At 33.3% G+C, this 17648-nt stretch overlaps 1 pseudogene across 1 annotated transcript; it reads right to left on the bottom strand.

Moving 5' to 3' along the window:
- Positions 1 to 13846: 13846 nt before the first annotated feature.
- Positions 13847 to 15347, bottom strand: LOC309795683 (elongation factor 1-alpha 1-like; annotated as a pseudogene). The gene has a single exon. The product of its transcript is annotated as an elongation factor 1-alpha 1-like (transcript).
- Positions 15348 to 17648: the final 2301 nt, after the last annotated feature.

The raw sequence follows: 17648 nt of genomic DNA, 5'->3' as shown, positions 1-17648 counted from the left end.
CTGATTGGTTTATTTCTAACCCAGTCTGAAATATGCCAGCCTATTCCACAAAAGCTCACTTTTATTTTTATTTTATTTTATTTTAACATCTTTATTGGAGTATAATTGCTTTACAATGGTGTGTTAGTTTCTGCTTTATAACAAAGTGAATCAGTTATACATATATCCCCATATCTCTTGCCTCTTGCGTCTCCCATTACCTGGGCTGAACTGAGTTTTGGAGAGACAAAACCTCCTTTGGATTTTTAAAAGTTCTGATGTAGCAAGGAGAAAATTCAACTTCCTTTCCTTCTTAAATCTGGCTTCTGAATAATTGCAGAAGACTTTTTTTCCTCACTGATGCAGCCCTAAGCCACTGATACTGGGGCACAAGGCAATTCTAAGTTTGCTTTCTTTTAGAACTCTAGATATTAGTCAGTGTAGTAGGTTGAATTGTGTCTCCCCAAAAGATATGTTTAAGTCCTAATTCCTGGTACCTGTGAATGTGACTTTATTTGAAAATAGAGTCTTTGCAGATTTAATCAAGTTAAGGTGAGGTGATACTGGATTAGATGACTTCTAAATCCAATGACTGATGTCCTTATAGGAAAAAGGGAGGGCACACTGAGAAGAAGGCCCTGTGAAGATGGAAGCAGAGATAGAAGTGATATAGCTATGAGTCATGGAATATCTAAGATTCCAGGGGGCCACCAGCTAGGAACAGGCGAGGAAAGATTCTCTCCTGAAGCCTTCATAGGGAGCATAGTACTACTAACATTTTAACTTCAGACTTCTAGTCTCCAAAACAGTGAGAGAATAAATTTGTGTTTGTTTAAGCTACTTAGTTTGAGGTAATACTTTATGGCTGCTGTAGGGAATTAATGCAGTGAGCAACCTGTAATTCCTCAACATTTAGCAGCTATCTTCCTTGAGACTACCCTTCCTAAAGTTTAAAAATTTGTCTAATAATATCCTCACATTTCTGTACTGTTATGACTTTGTATCTTGGAATGCATGATGAATATTTCTTTTCACTCAAAGACATGTAATTGAATTCATCTATTAGTCACCACAAATTTGAAGTTTGATATTTACATTTTAAAGTAAAATAGTGAACATAAAAGTTATATTAGAAACAGCTTAAAGTAGGTTGATTTTCAAAATCACAGTGTATATACATAGTATTTTATTTCACCTAAACATTTCAAAGCATACATATGCACACAAATAAAGGCTTTTAGTTAGATTCTTATTTGTTGACTATAATTCCATTTTTTTTACTTGCAAGTATTTATTTGTTTAAAAGAACAATACAAATTCATATTAATACATGCAAATGGTTATTACATATGGTTATATATGTATATATATATTCTCTCAGATTATTAAGATCTACTTCAGAAGTTAAATAGATGAGAGAGAAAGAAATATAACATCATAAACTGGAAAAAATGATTCTCCTAAGCCATAATAACTAGCCCAAATAATAAAGGTTTGATTACTGAAATTTTATTATATTTCTATTTTTAGAGAATTATCTTTGTATTAGTTTCTGAATATTCAGGGCACTGTAGAATAGGAGTTAACTGCAAAAGAAAAGACAGTAGAAAGCCTTTCAACAAGTATATGGAGCTTTGGGCTATATATTTACTATTTAAAGTAATATTTAATTAAAGATACTACAATAAAAATTAGTTTACATTTGCTGCTGCTGCTGTAACTATTCCTGGCTGCATCCTCATCACAACAGAAAGCCAAAGCTTTCTTCCACCCAGGGGTTTTTGTGTTCAGGCTTCCCTGAATAGTAGCCAGGCATTAAGAGACACCTCATTAGGATGGTCTCAAAAATGAGATGGAAGGAGGCCTGACTTGGGAGTACAGGACTCACAGCAGAACACAAGGGTCCCTGAGACTGTGAAGGAGTAAGTGTCCATGTGCTGCAAGTGTGGGTGTGTGATCAACTTTGTATGTTTATGATGACTTTTATCCATGAAACTTTGCACATCTTATTCCATTATCTTTTAACAATTTGATTGGTTGTGGACTGAGTTTATTTGTTTTATTGTTTTTCCCTGATAGCAAAAAACAATTTTATGCCTAGATTCTAGAAGGATTTTTCTTTTCTTTTCCATGCTTTAAAATTATATGAAAATCTATATCTATTAATGTATGTATAGATATAGAAAATAAGTCTTCCTTTTCCTGTATTATATTTAGCAGCATATCTATTAAAATATTTTTACACACTAATTTTCCATATGTGAGCTATGTCTGGCCAGTCCTACCTATTACACAGTCTCTTTCTTTTCCTCCAAAATTTTGTCCTTTTTCTCTGCATTCTGAGGTATTGTTTTCAAGTAGATTCTCCATATCACTGCTTCTTTTTTCCATGCTATCAATTTGTTCTTTATTCCTGCTTCATTCTTTGAAATTATTATGTCCTATATTGTTTCTCATGATAACACTTCTCTTTCTACTTCCTATAGTTGTTTAATCACTGTAATTACAAATTTCCTTTTAAGTTGCATCCTGACCTGAGGTGCATTTTATTTGGTTTCTATCATGTAGGCTTATATCTTTTAAAAGGTGAATAGCTAATATTTAAAAAATGGAAACTTTGAAATAAAAATTTAAATGCCCTATTTCTCTAGAACATAATTAGAATAATTGTCAATGATGGTATCACATTTCCATGTGACAATTAAGTGGTACTCAGTAGTGATTCTTCCTTTTAGATGAAACAAGCATGCACTTCCCAGAATGTCACAGTCCCCACTATTCCCTATTTATGCTTGGCCTACTTAATCTATGAATCCTTCAATCATTTGTACTTTCCTCACTTTTTAAGTTTCTGAAAAAAAAGTGATATAAGCTCACAATAGTAAATTATATATTATATAATCAAAATTTCCCTGAATATTCAGCATGGAACACAGAGCTTCCATAAAATGAAAGTGCTTTATGTTATCACACATTTACTATAAGAAATAAGAATATCAGATAATCACGGATATGAAACATTAAGTAATCAGAAAAATTAGTTTTTGTATCAACACACTAGAATTATCCTGAAAATTCTAAACATGAGGAATCAACATTATTGGAAACTATAAACATGTTTTTCCTAAAAAGAATAACAATAAAAGCTTCATCAAATAAATATGGCTCAGAAATCATTTTAAATTTTTTTAGCAAATTTAGTTCTTTTCCTAAAGGCTATCAGTTGCTCCTCTTTGTTTTCAAAATGTGGATCTCAGAGATATACAGCCCCACTTTTGTTATAGCATCATTCACGATAGTTGAGATGTGGAAACAACCCAAATATCTATTGCCAAATGAATGGATAAAGAAAATGTGGTATGTACATACAACAGGATATTATCCAGCCTTAAAAAAGAAGGAAATTCTGTCATTTGTGACAACCTAGATGAGCCTAGAGGTCACAGCAAGTCAAATAAGCGGGTCACAGGACAAACACTGCACAATTCCCCTTATACAAGATATCTCAAATAGTCAAACTCATAGAAGCAGAGTAGAAGGGAGGTTGCCAGGGGCTGAGGTGAGGAGGGAGTGGGAAGTTGCTCAGAGGGTACAAAGTTTCTGTTATACAAGATGAATGAATTCTAGAGATCTGCTGTACAACATAGTGCCAATAGTCAACAATACTGTATTGTGCACGTTAAAGTATGTTAAGAGGTTAGACCTCATGTTGTGTTCTTATGATAAAAAACAAAAAACAAGCAAACCACACGAGGAAATTTTTGGAGGTGATGAATATGTTTAGTATTTTGATTGTGGTGATGGTATCATGGGTGTATGCATATATCCAAACTCATCACAATGTATGCATGAAATGTATGCAATTTTTTTGTATATCAGTTATAATTCAATAAAGCTTAAAAAATGGGTTCTCACAGCATGTTGTAAATATATTAGCTAATCTTCATTTACAAAATAAATTTGATTATATGAAAGTGTTTATGGAGAGAACATTAAGATTCATTAAGATTCTGGTGATGATGATTTAGTTCTGTATTTATAAATAAACAATATCAAGCTTTAGCTTAAATAATAATATTCCAGGACTTCCCTGGTGGTGCAGTGGTTAAGAATCCGCCTGACAGTGTAGGGGACACAGGTTCGAGCCCTGGTCCGGGAAGATATCACATGGCGCAGAGCAATTAAGCCCGTGTACAGCAACTACTGAGACCAAGTGCCACAACTACTGAAGCCCGTGCGCCTACAGCCCATGCTCTGCAACAAGAGAAGCCACCGCAATGAGAAGCCCATGCACTGCAATGAAGAGTAGCGACCACTCACCACAACTAGAGAAAGCTCGCATGCAGCAACAAAGACCCAATGCAGCCAAAAATAAATAAATAAATTTATAAAAATAAATAATAATATTCCATTCTTTCTTCTTAAACTTTGAAATTTCTCTTTGTTTTTTAACTTGAGAGATACAGGATGCCAATTTCATTAGTTTGTGTTGATTCTAACTATATTATAAAACCATACATTCATAGTCAAATTTTAAGTTGGAAGATATTATAAAAATACTGTTCATATTAAGATTTTATGATGATCTGGGAATACTTAAATTTTAATATTTCTCATATTCTAAATTACTCATGCTAAATATCATACTACAATACATGTTACAAATAATACGACAAGCATAACAAATATATGTTTATAGTTGTGCATGCAGATGCATTTTTCTTTAAAATTCAAGCATAAGAATAATGAAATATAGAATATGTCAGTAATTAAAGACCTTTAATTTTTAAAATATATTTATAGGGCTTCCCTGGTGGTGCAGTGGTTGAGAATCGGCCTGCCAATGCAGGGGACACGGGTTTGAGCCCTGGTCTGGGAAGATCCCACATGCCGTGGAGCAACTGGGCCCGTGAACCACAATTACTGAGCCTGCGCATCTGCAGCCTGTGCTCCGCAACAAGAGAGGCCACGATAGTAAGAGGCCTACGCACTGCGATGAAGAGTGGCCCCCGCTTGCCACAACTAGAGAAAGCCCTCGCACAGAAACGAAGACCCAACACAGCCAAAAATAAATAAATAAAATTAAAAAATATATATATATATATATATATATATTTATATATTTAATTTTTAAGTACTAAATATACTATATATGATTCCAGGTATTATAACACATATAATACATCCTAAATATCTGTGAAACTAGTAGAATATCCAAAATTCAGAGAATAGATACTATGGGTATCAAACATTAAAGTGTGTCAAAGGAATTGAAAATTAAATATGATATTGCATATCAAATTATCCAATTATTTTAATGAAGCTTTGGTGGTACAAGCAAGTTAGAACATTGTTCTGGCTCTATAAATGTACATAATGTGGAGTAAAAATAATGTTTTGATTAAGTTTTCAAACAGAAGTATTTGATAAAATTCCCCTAAGATAAATTCATAAAAATAATTACTGAATTAGAATTATAAATAGTATGAGTTCTTGATATATAATATATTGTCATATTTATTTTCCAAAAAAGTATACATTTATAAACATTATAATTAACTAATTTTAATTAATTCAGATGTATTTTTTTCAAAATGAGTCTTAAGTAATAAGATCAATTACATAAACTAAACTAAATTTATTTTTCATGTATCCAAATAGTCTTTGCACTGAAATCTTACATTTTGTGTTAAAATAAAATAGAAAAATGTTTTACAAAACAAGGGAAAATATTAAACTGTAATTTGCCACACTTATTAATACTCAATATTTTGTTCCAGTACAAACATATTTAACATGTACTTCTAGAAAATACACTTGGTTTACATGTAATAGATGAATAAAAAGTAACAAATAACAAATAATTAAATCTTCCTAGGTGGATAGGAACTGGTTAAGACAATATTAAGATTTTATTTTGTATCTTTGAATGTTCTAATTTCAGGGCTTAAATTATGTACTAAATTATTAAATTACATTTTTAGGTCCTTGGAAAATAGAAATTATATTTAAAACTACTTAATTATTTTTCTGTTATGCACTGAACATTTGTCATTCATTATATTCCCATTGTAGTACTCTAACTTTATTAAGTATTTTATCCATGTTTTAAAGGATAAAATATTCCATATGATTATCAAATAATGAATCACTTACTCAATTCCATCTTTTAATCACTAAATCAGAATAACAGTAATTTATCAGATATAAAAGTGATTTTTAAATTTTTCTCATAAACTGATAACTGTATAGAGAGAAGTACTCAAACATGTAGTGTAAGAAAAAGTGATGAACTACTTTAAATCTGTATTATTTGGCAGAAGGGCATTTTTTCAGGATCCTATGGACCACCTAAGGGTGGTTTCAGGGTTCTACGAGGACTAAGTCTTGAATATAAATAATTTATTATTTCTGTCTCACTAAGCACTATTCTAATTAATATACAGTAGGTTTATAAACTGCATTGAAATATAATTTTAGTGTCAAAAAACAATTTTTGGTGCCTCCTGGAGTTCAAAGTATGAATCTAAATGGACATAATTTGAGTGATTATAAGTGGTATAAATGTATAGTCCTTCTACCCATACATTTTTCTAGTTGCTCTACAGTGATGATGTAGAAATTCTTACTACTGTAGAGATACTTTTGAGACAATGCATATATAAATACTTTGTCACTTTAATCCAATTAGTGTGTCAGATTAGAAAATCAGTTCCTGCTGAGATCATGAAGGCAAGCAACACGGCACTGACTATTCAAAATAGTGAGAAGACATAATGTTGAAAGTCTGAATTAGGCTTATTAAGATCATATGGAGTGTTCCAATCATAAATTTTCCTATTAGCTTCTCTTAGTGCTGTTTATCTTTCCTATATGACATTTTTACCAATTGCATGGACTGAAAAACAAAAAGAGAATTATTATTATATCTAAGTGTCATTTTTTTACAAAGTACACAGAAAAATTTGATTTTCCTTATATACTACTAGTTAATCTAAAATCTCGTGTTAACCTAATATTACTGTGTATGTGGTTTTTACTTTCTTTCATGTTGATAATGTATGTTACTGATGTAATAACGATGTACATATTTATCTTCAAAAATAATACAAAGACCATGAAAGCCTTTTGAAATATACAAAATAAAAAATAAAATGATGAAAGGTCAATGACTATATTTTTTCTGTTCTACATGATAAGTGACACGTCACATTTTCTAAAAACACACAATCAATAATTTCAAATTCTTTTAACATAGTCACTCATTAAATTATAAAGAAAATGTATATTGCCAATTTTGTTCAATACACATACACACACAAATACAACCACCATCACCACCAAATCCTGAAGTTAACAATAGTTTATTTGCCAAATATTTAAAAGTTATATTGCAACTTTCCTAAAATATTTTGATTTATGTTTATTATGACCATACCTAGACCCAGAATCACATTAATAATAGTTTGTAAGCAATGGAAACAGTTTCTACTGCCTTAAGTCCAAAACTGTCTATGGTGTTATTTCCTTCTTTATATAGCACATGTGTCATACTGATGAAATTAGCAAATAAAGAATAATCTTACAAAAGAAATCTAATTTGTAAGATTCAAACTAATTGCTGATTTAACAAAAAGTTAAGACAAAATATAATGCTTGCATAACTAAATCATTTTATATCAGTTTTATAAAGACTTTAATTCTGGCCATGTGAAAGTCTTCATTCATGTGAAAACTATTTTACATTGGATTATTACTAAAAAGGCTCATTATTGTATTCTTAATAAATTCATCTTATTTGGCTAAAAAGGACCATAATGAAATTTGTTTGATAGTTGCCCAGTAAACATACATTTCATAAAAAGCTGGAGAAATAAATAATAATTATATCATAATAGTCTTCGTTTACAAATATAGCTTAGTTTTCTCCTAAAAAAATTTATACTGAGCTTATGAATGTTTAGTGCTTCAGAAAATGAATGCTATGACCTCACTTAGCAATTAGTTTTCTTTCTATGCTCCATAAAATTGAAGAGATTTACAAAGCAAGTGGAAATACTTTTATAATGATGAGCCATATGATACTTGTTTTACTATATTTATGCTTAGCAGAGAGTATAAAATTATAGTTGTTCCATTTTTTTTTTTTTTTTTTTTACAAAATGAGGTTACTACTTCTATTATGCTTACAAATTAGCAAAATGAGAATACAAACCACAAAAAATTCAGGTTACTTTACAAAAAAATGATTCTGCTGAGACTAACATTTTCCTTGAGCTGTTTTGGTTTATAAATAAGTTTTAAAATGTTTATAAACATGAAATATTATGTTTATAAAAAATTGTCCAGGTGAAATCCATGACACAGTTCATTTGATTTGGGAGGCATCTTACTCCCAGTCCAAATGTGTTCTTAAAGGAAGAGAAACAGAGACACTAACTCTGATCCCCCACTTACTCCATATCTCCTCAACTGAATATATTTAGTTTGAGATGGATAAATTTGTACTTAGTGATAGGTTAATCTATAATTCATTATAAGAGATTGTATAGGCCCATACTTTGGTAAATTTTAATCTCCAAATGACCTGGAGAGGCAGAGTTATGTACATGAAATGTGGTAGATTTAGCTAATAAAATGTAGAAACCAAGTATGCCATTTATTAGCTGTGTGGTTATAAGCAACTTACATTTTCTGCTTGGGGGCAGCTCATATGCCTTAAAGCAGATGGTAAAAAAATATTAAAAATACAATTTTTTTTCAAATTATAATAGGAAGTCTTAGGAGCATTTTAAGCAAAAATTATTAACCTAGTTCACATAAAATTTGAACACTTTCACCTCTTACGCATTGGCCACAGAGGGGCCAACATAATGAAATGATCCTAGGAGAACAATGATCAAGTATGTTGGTGATAACACATAAAAGGAAGATTGCATTTCATCTCACCTCAGAATAGAGTGAGGATGGATCAAATATTTTTTAATATTAAAATAGTCATCAGTTGAGTGAAAACTCAGAATACCATGTTGACGCACCCACAGTATTAACATAATTATGCCAATTTTCTGAGGATGACAAATATTTACCACTACTATGAACATATTTTAAAATCACAATAGGTCTTGTTTACAATGTCTTAGCTATGCAATCTCAGTTTGAAAATCATCATACTATGCCCTCATCTCAAGCAACAAAAGGCAATGAAAAGTTTATATGTAGAATTTTCTCTCTTAGAAAATACATAAAATATATATACCAGCTATTCTTTTAGTAATAATTTAGTATATATTTATGTTATTTTGGCGCTACACAATCAACATCTCATAATCAGAGCCCATTAGTTTGTTACCATACTCACAAAATGATAAATTACTCTCACAGCCTTCAGTTCCATCTAGTTTTGAATACTAGATCAAAGTAGCATTTTATAATGAGAGTAGGGCTGAACTCAAGCTCATGGTCATTGCACTGAATTAAAGAGTAAAAACATTACGCTAGTTTCAAAATAAATAGGATAAACTATCAGGTATTTGCAGAAACAGAGAATGGAGCATAAACCAGGGAAACTTTCTAGTAGTATTTTTATTTTCCATAAGTCAGAAAGATTAGCTTTCCTTTGTATAACAATGTGCTATCATTTTGTAGTGCTAACAGAAATGATTAAATCAAAAAATGTAAATGTAATCAGTTTTAAAGCCATCTGAAGACTCATCATCTAAGATATAAATTACAGGCTTTCCACGGCTGCTGAAAACTTAATAGCCTTTATTTCTAGAATACATACTATGTTGAAAGTCTGATGTTTTACACAGCTTAATGAGAATTCAAATCAGAGTACTTGTAAAAAGAAAGTAGTAGTTCACACTTGGTCAACCATGATAAAAACCTGTTCCTACAGCTATCTGAACTACTACATAAATCCATTCTCTTGTCAATTGTAACTTGTTTCAATTGCCCCTTCATACCTTTTAAACAAAATGTAAATGGACTATTTCAGTCTATAAATGGATTAGGTCTTTTATATATCTATGTTGTACATTTATTTTCAAGAGCCTCTACTGTAATGTCAGAAAGATCAAACTCCTCAATGAGCATCACAAAGATCATTTCTAAACTTTTAAAACTCCCTCTTGGGAGCACACATTTTTCATCGACTATTTTATTTATTTTTTGCTTTTATAGAGTTCTAAACTGGCATTATTGATAGCAGTGTAATCTGCCACTCTTTTCCCTTCTGACTGTCAGTAGTCATAAATGTGGTGTAGTTTAAAAGATGGAGCCTATTGATTCTTATACTCAGTTAATGAAAATACTTTCTCACTGCCTGAAATATTTGGGAATGTTGGCAAGAAATGCGACAAAAAAGATAAAGTATGATTAATACAATCTCAAACTTTGAAAACAAATTACTTTTACTTGAATTCTGACTGATCAATTTATAGAAAAACACTGAAGTAGGTGAGGACAGGAATTTTATATTGCTGACATTTTATGAAAATGTTTGTGTCAACTAAATACTTGATTCTCAGTATCAGCTTATAATCTGAATGGAACACATAAATAATGAAAGATATGGTTTGGGAACTCTTGTTAAAAAGAATTTAAATCATATTTGTCTACCAATCTAGTGAAAACCAGTTTTACATATTTGGATGAAAGGTTCAGAATAAAATTTGCTGTGCAGAGTGAGATCAAACTGAAAAAAATTGTTTAAAAATTACACCTGATGAAATTTAGAGCTGTGGTCACAATAATCTTGGAGAACAGACTGTGTCAAGCATGAGAAATGTGGCTGAGGGGATATGACACAAGTGTCATAATGCATTTTGAAAGTGAAGTACCTCATGATGATGGAGGCTGGACTGAAGTGAGAAGAAGAAAGTTATCTCTATGGGCATTTTAGTAAATATATATTTCAGTAAACTAGAAGGTATTAGAGAAATGTATTAAAACGTTCCAGTAAAGAGAGATGCAGAAGAGCAACTGTGTTTTAACAAAGCCCTGTTCTTTAAAGGTCACATTTGACAGTTATATTGTTTGCTTTTTCAATGGAGACTGAAGAGTGTCTCTATAAAATATACCTTACAGCTTCTTTAATTTTAGCTCTTTCATATGAACTGCCAAATTTTTCACATACTTGTGGTGGAATTTTCCTTAGATTTTAATATCAAACTGTGTAGAGCTGCCCTTTATATTTTCAAAAATAGTTACACATTGATTCTTGATTTCAATTTTATTCTTACCATGGATAAATATAAATATTTTTGCACTTCCAGTTATGGTAATATCTGCAATATCTAATTTGTTTCAATTTTAGCCTGTTCTCCCACTTCCAATTCATCACCATCTTGTTGCTTATATTGTATGTGTGAAGAGAAGAACAAAAGGAGAGACAGAGACAGAAAAAGAGAGATAATTCCCATGTGTAAACTCATATGTATATTCACACACACACACACTTCATCCTCCTCTCTTGCTCTCCACCACTTCTCTGACTATATACTTCCATAGTGTGTTTGTGTCACCTGCACCCAGGGTACTCTCCACAATGCAGCAAGTGTGATACACATTTTTTTACTGGAAATATCATCATATATCTTCCATGTGTAATATAATACACTTCTTGTTGGTTTTAGTTTCAAAGAAGTCAAAGTTCTTAACTAAATCTGCAATACTTTGTCTTTTCACCCCTGCCTAAATCACCAGTCTCATCTTTCAACACTCATTCCTCTCCCTCTCAACACTCTGGCCAAAATGTCTTTTAATTTTATAAGCGTGCTGCATTCTGTTCTGTTCAGGACCATTGCACATGGGTTCCTTTTCCCAAGACATTATTCCTGAGGTCTATGCTTGGCTGACATCTACTGTGCTCTTAAGTCTCGAAGAGTCTCACGATCTTCCTTTATGTGGCCTCAAAAAATACAGCGTGTCCCCTTCGTGGCTGATGTGGCCATTTTTTCTAGCTTCTTTTTCTCACTACCATGGCAAATGACTGACGATAGAGACTTGCCATTTCTGTCCTTCACATTATTCCTAGGACTACGTCATAGATCAGCATATTGCTTAAACATGTTTGTTGCCGAAAGGAATAAACATGATGTGAAGCTATCCATGGTTAGACATGAAGTGTTCCATTTAACCCCCACCCCCTTCCTTCTTTCTCATGGGCACTGCAATCCAAATGGCCATTGCTAAACTGTCACAGTACCCATGCTTCTACCTAATGTCTGTTATTACTCCAACTTAATAAACTCTGCTCCTTTGAAGCTCCTGTAATTAAATTGTACGTGCAACTTCGGCATTGCCACCTATTGGCCTCCTGTGGAGAGTCCATGGTTTGTTATGGTTTTAGCACATGGTTTACAGTTTACCTTTTCAACCAGATGCCTGTTGCTAGCCTAGGTATTTGCATGTCCATCATCATGGACAGAGTGAGTCATATACTCTTGCCTTTGCCTCGCTTGAATTCTATTATCCAGAATCATCTTCCTTCTTAGGAAAATTCCCTAAAATCATTGCTATTTTTTTCCAAAATCAATTCAGCCATTCTTTTGCATTAAAGTAGTTTAATTCCACTCAAGCATATTTTATAATCTGGAATTTATTACATGAGAATATTAATAATAGCTGCATTTACTATATGCCAGGCCAAACAGTTAATCTTCACAATAACCCTATGAGGTAAATGTCTTTTATCACTACATTCAACAAAATTTCCAGTTTCACTTGTCCATTTTAGTACATTTCTCTTATTGAATTCATTCATTCACTCTTTGCTACAATGATTTTCATACACTTTCTCTCATGGGATCCCTCAACCTTATCTCTGCCCCACTACTCTCAGTGGATGACCTTTCCTCATCTTTCACTGACTGATTTCAAGCCACCCAGTGGAACACCTCCACCTTCCTGCCACATCTCTCTCCAGAATCTCTGCAGGTACTCTATCCTTCCCTCCCATTATAGTGGCAGAATTGCCTCTACCAATCAGGGGAAAACTACTCTGCATGTGTCCTGAAGCCTATCCTCTTCTCTCCATGTAACTTGCCTTCTACAGAATGTCAATTATTCTTCCCCATTCTTTTATATAATTCACTTTTTCCTGTCTCCTAGTCCTTTTTATTTTTCAACTTCCAGTATCTTTTCTTTTTCCTAGAAACTAGATACAATTAACTCTAGCAGGGCAGTGCTCAATACTATTGAAGGCTCACACTTTAGCTCTACTACTTTAATATTTGTAAATGCGAGAATGCACATTCCAAGAACCGCAAACTAAAATTTGACATTATACCAACAAGTTTACTCAATATTGATGTAATTATACAGAAGCTTAAATATATCACTCAAACTTTAATATTACAGAATTTGGCCTTCTTATAAGTCATCTTACATATAAACAAAGTTACTCTTTGCTTATCTGTCCTAACCTATGAAACGTTGCACCAACAGACTCTTCCCATAGTTCTTCACTATGTACTTAAACAGGTGATTCCTCCCACTTCCACAAGGTGAAAAAAATCGAAATCCCTATGCAGAAAAAAATGTTAACTCAGAATTACCAAATTCTGAAGTTACAGCTGATGGTACACCATAAATAAGTTTTGGGAAACTCCTATTAAAGTCTTTCACCTAAGTAGGACTATAGGAAGTTACAGTGGTGACCAAAAGAAGACACAGGTTCTTCATTAAAATTTGTTTTAATGGGTCTCAAAGTTCTGTGACAGATTTTTGGTCAAGTTGTTTCCATTAGAAAGTACTGATTTTAAAAACTAATAACTTAAAATAGCCACACACATGCACACACATGTAAATGGCCCACAAGACATTCTCCTTTCCTTCTGAAGGTTTTATGATGTGTTTTATCATTAACCAGTCTTTTACTATTAAACTTAAATGGCCAACTGAGACAAACACTTCTGAGACTGTTCTTCTACCACTGATTAAGACATGGGTGGCAGGGATTGGGGATAATATTCATTTAACCTTCTGAGCTTTTTGGGCAGACTTGGTGACCTTACCAGCTCTAGCTGTCTTCTTGTCCACTGTTTTGATGACACCCATAGCAACCATGTCTCATGTCACCAACACAAAAGTGCCCCAGACGAGGATTGTCACAGAAGCTCTCAACACACATGGCCTTGCCAAGAACCGTATCAATGGTGGTGGAATCACCACATTTCAAGAATCTGGAAGCATCTTCCAGCTTTTTCCCAGAACAACAATCAATCTTCTCAATCAGCTCAGCAAACTTGCAAGCAATTTAAGCTGTGTGACAATACAGCACAGCTGCATATTCAGCACTGCTCTGGCTGGAATTGTTCAAGATAATCACCTGGGCTGTGAAGCCCGCTGCTTCCATTGGTGGGTCATTGTTGGTGTCACAAGGCACACTGCCACAATGGACATCTTTGACAGACATGTTCTTGGTATTGAAGGCCATGTTGTCCCCAGGAAGAGTTTCACTCAAAGGTTCATGGTGCATTTCAATAGAGTTTACTTCAGTCATAACAATGACTGGAGCAAAGGTGACCACCATGCTGGATTTGAGAACACCAGTCTCCACTCAGCCCACATGGATAGTACCTACACCAACAATTTTATAGATGTCCTAGAAGGGCAGACACAAGGGCTTGTCAATTGGATGAGTTGATGGCAGGATGCAATCCAGAGCTTCAAGTAGCATGGTTCCACAGGCACTGCCACCTTAATGGGTAGCTTTTTAATCCCTTGAACCAGGGCGCGTTAGCACTTGGTTCCAGCTTGTTGTCACCACTTCAACTAGAAATTGGCACAAATACTGCTCTGTTGGGGTTGTAGCCAATTTTCTTAATGTAAATGTTGACTTCTTAAAGATTTCCTTGTATCTCTTCTGGCTGTAGGGTGGCTCAGTGGATCCATCTTGTTAACACCAACAATTAGTTGTTTCACACCCAGTATGTAAGCCAGAGGGGCATGCTCACAGATCTGCCCATTCTTAGAGATCCCTGCTTCAAATTCAGCATCACCAGCAGCAACAATCAGGACACTGCACAGTCAGCCTGAGATGTACCTGTAATCATGTTTTTGATAAAGTCTCTGTGTCTTGGGTCATCAATGATGGTCACACAATACTTGTTGGTCTTGAATTTCCACAGGGAGATATCTATCAGTAGTGATACCAAGCTCAGTTTCAGCTTTCAGTTATCCAAGACCCAGGCATACTTGAAGGAGTTCTTTCCCATATCAGCAGGCTCCTTCTCAATTTTTTTGATGGTTTTTTTGCTGATTCCACCACATTCGTAGATCAGGTGGTCAGTAGTGGTAGACTTGCCTGAGTCTACATGTCCAATGATGATGATGTTGATATGAATTATTTCCTTTATCATTTTGCATTAGATTTAGCAGTGGTTTTCATGACACCTGTGTTCTGGTGGCATACCCATTGTGAAAAAGCCTTCCTATTCCTTTTAATCGATATTCAATATTCAAACATGGGCTGATTGCTCCCACATTTAAAAAAAGAAAGGAAAATAAGATTCATAAGACACCATGTTCTCTTCCAGCTCCCTTCCACTGACAGCTAAGTTCAAAGAGAAACTGACCATACCTATAATTTCTATTTCTCCATCTTTCATGCCTCTACCTCTGCTCTTACATGTCATATTTCCCCCAAACCTTCATTTTTCACTCTGACTGCTCACCTAGATGATTTAATCTCCGCACAAGTTGTCAAAAATAGTCAACTCTATTATACTGACTCTGAGCTGTAAATTTCTTTAATATTTAACATCAAAAAGGTAATTCACTTTTAGATTAACTGCATGTCATATTTCTACTGGAAATTTTAATTTATTGTTTCTTTCTGTGTGGTACAAAAATAATGGTGCATATTACAAATATAGCATCTTCTATATGAAGAAAGACAGAATTGGCATAAGCAAACATATGTTGATTCTCCTCTCAATTCCAAACCTGTATCTGAGCAATAGTTACATGCAACTATTCCTCAACATTTGTAGATGGAGTTCTCTCAAGCATCTTGTGTTCATCAAATAAAAAAGGAAATCCATGTAGTACATTAATCACATATGCTCCAACTCTAGTTTTTACCATTAAAAAGAAGCCTTGATTTTTCAGAAATTTGGGAGTGATTATCAATATTTGTCTTAAATCCACATTCAGTCATTTGGTAAGTTTTACCTCCTAAACAATTATTAGTAAAACTAACATTTATTAAGGAATTCATGTACTAACACCTTAGGCTCTTTGCATGCATTATCTTGGTTTTATTAGAAAAGAAAACAAAAACTAGGAGTTTGGTACCACTGTCATCCTCAATTTACGTATAAGGGAACAGAGACAGAATTTTCCAAAGCTACTCAGCTAGTTAAGTGGGAGTCCAAAATTTGATTTAAATACCTTAGGATCTGTGCTCTGTTAAATTTTCTTTTTCTCACATTTTTCATGAAATTCATGAGAAAATCCACTCTTAACTCCTATTAACTGTGTACACTGCATACAAGCGATCTTTTAAAAGGACATATTGAATTGCTAATGTTTCTCTTGCTTAAATTCTTTAATTTGTTTCCATTTAAAATACAGTCTAAAATTCTTATCATTATCTCCAAAACTCTTCCTTACCAGGTCTGTCTCTCTTTTAAGTTAATTACATAGTATCATAGTATAGTAGGCAAAATAATAACCCTCCCAAAGATTTCCATGTCCTAATTCCGGGAACTTGTGAATATGTTAGTTTACATGGCAAAGGAGGAAATTAAAGCTGCAGTTGGAATTAAGGTTGCTAATCAACTGACTTTAAAATAAATAAATTATCCTATATTATCCCAGTGGGGCAAATGTGACACAAGGGTGATTACATTAAAAGAGAAAAGAGAACCAGAGGAATGTCAGCGTGAGAAATACTGACATTGGTAGCATTGAAGATAAGGGAATTGAACAATGCATCAAGGACTACAGGCAGCCTCTTGATTCTGGAAAAGACAAGGAAACAAACTCTCCCATAGAAACTCTAGGAAGAATGCAGATGTGTCAATATCTTGATTTTAACTCAATGTGACTCATTTAGGAATTCTGATCTTCATAAATGCAAGATAATAAATTTGTATCATTTTAAGCCATTCAGTTTGTGGCAATTTGTTACAACAGCAATAAGAAACACATGGTGATACTTCTTTCAAGCATTCATTTATACCTTCAGTTATTCTTTGAACAGGTGTACTGGGCAGTTGCTATTACTTATTAGAAACTGCATATCCAGTCATTTAAAGAAATACTCCAATTTCTCAGATGTATATATTTTCCAAAATATATTGAATTTATTTTAGATAGATATATGAAATAAAAGGAGATATGGGGATATATGTATATGTATAGCTGATTCACTTTGTTATAAAGCAGAAACTAACACACCATTATAAAGCAATTACACTCCAATAAAAATGTTATAAATATATATTAAATAAAAAAAAGATGCTAGCATCCCTATAACAGTAAAGATTTTGGTACATGGATCCACATTGATAACTTGATGAAATGTTAGAATCATTCACCATTCACCCCCTCTTGCCTTGTCTCTGTGGCAAGTTTGCTCTTGTGCTAAAAGCTCCAACAAAAAAGAATGAGACAGAATAGCATATGTGCTCTCTGGGAATGTAGAAAGAAGAAAA

The sequence above is a fragment of the Mesoplodon mirus genome, assembly GCF_964341445.2.
Source record: "Mesoplodon mirus genome assembly, chromosome: 2".
Lineage (NCBI taxonomy): Eukaryota > Metazoa > Chordata > Mammalia > Artiodactyla > Ziphiidae > Mesoplodon > Mesoplodon mirus.
This window is presented reverse-complemented; position numbering and strand designations above follow the sequence as displayed.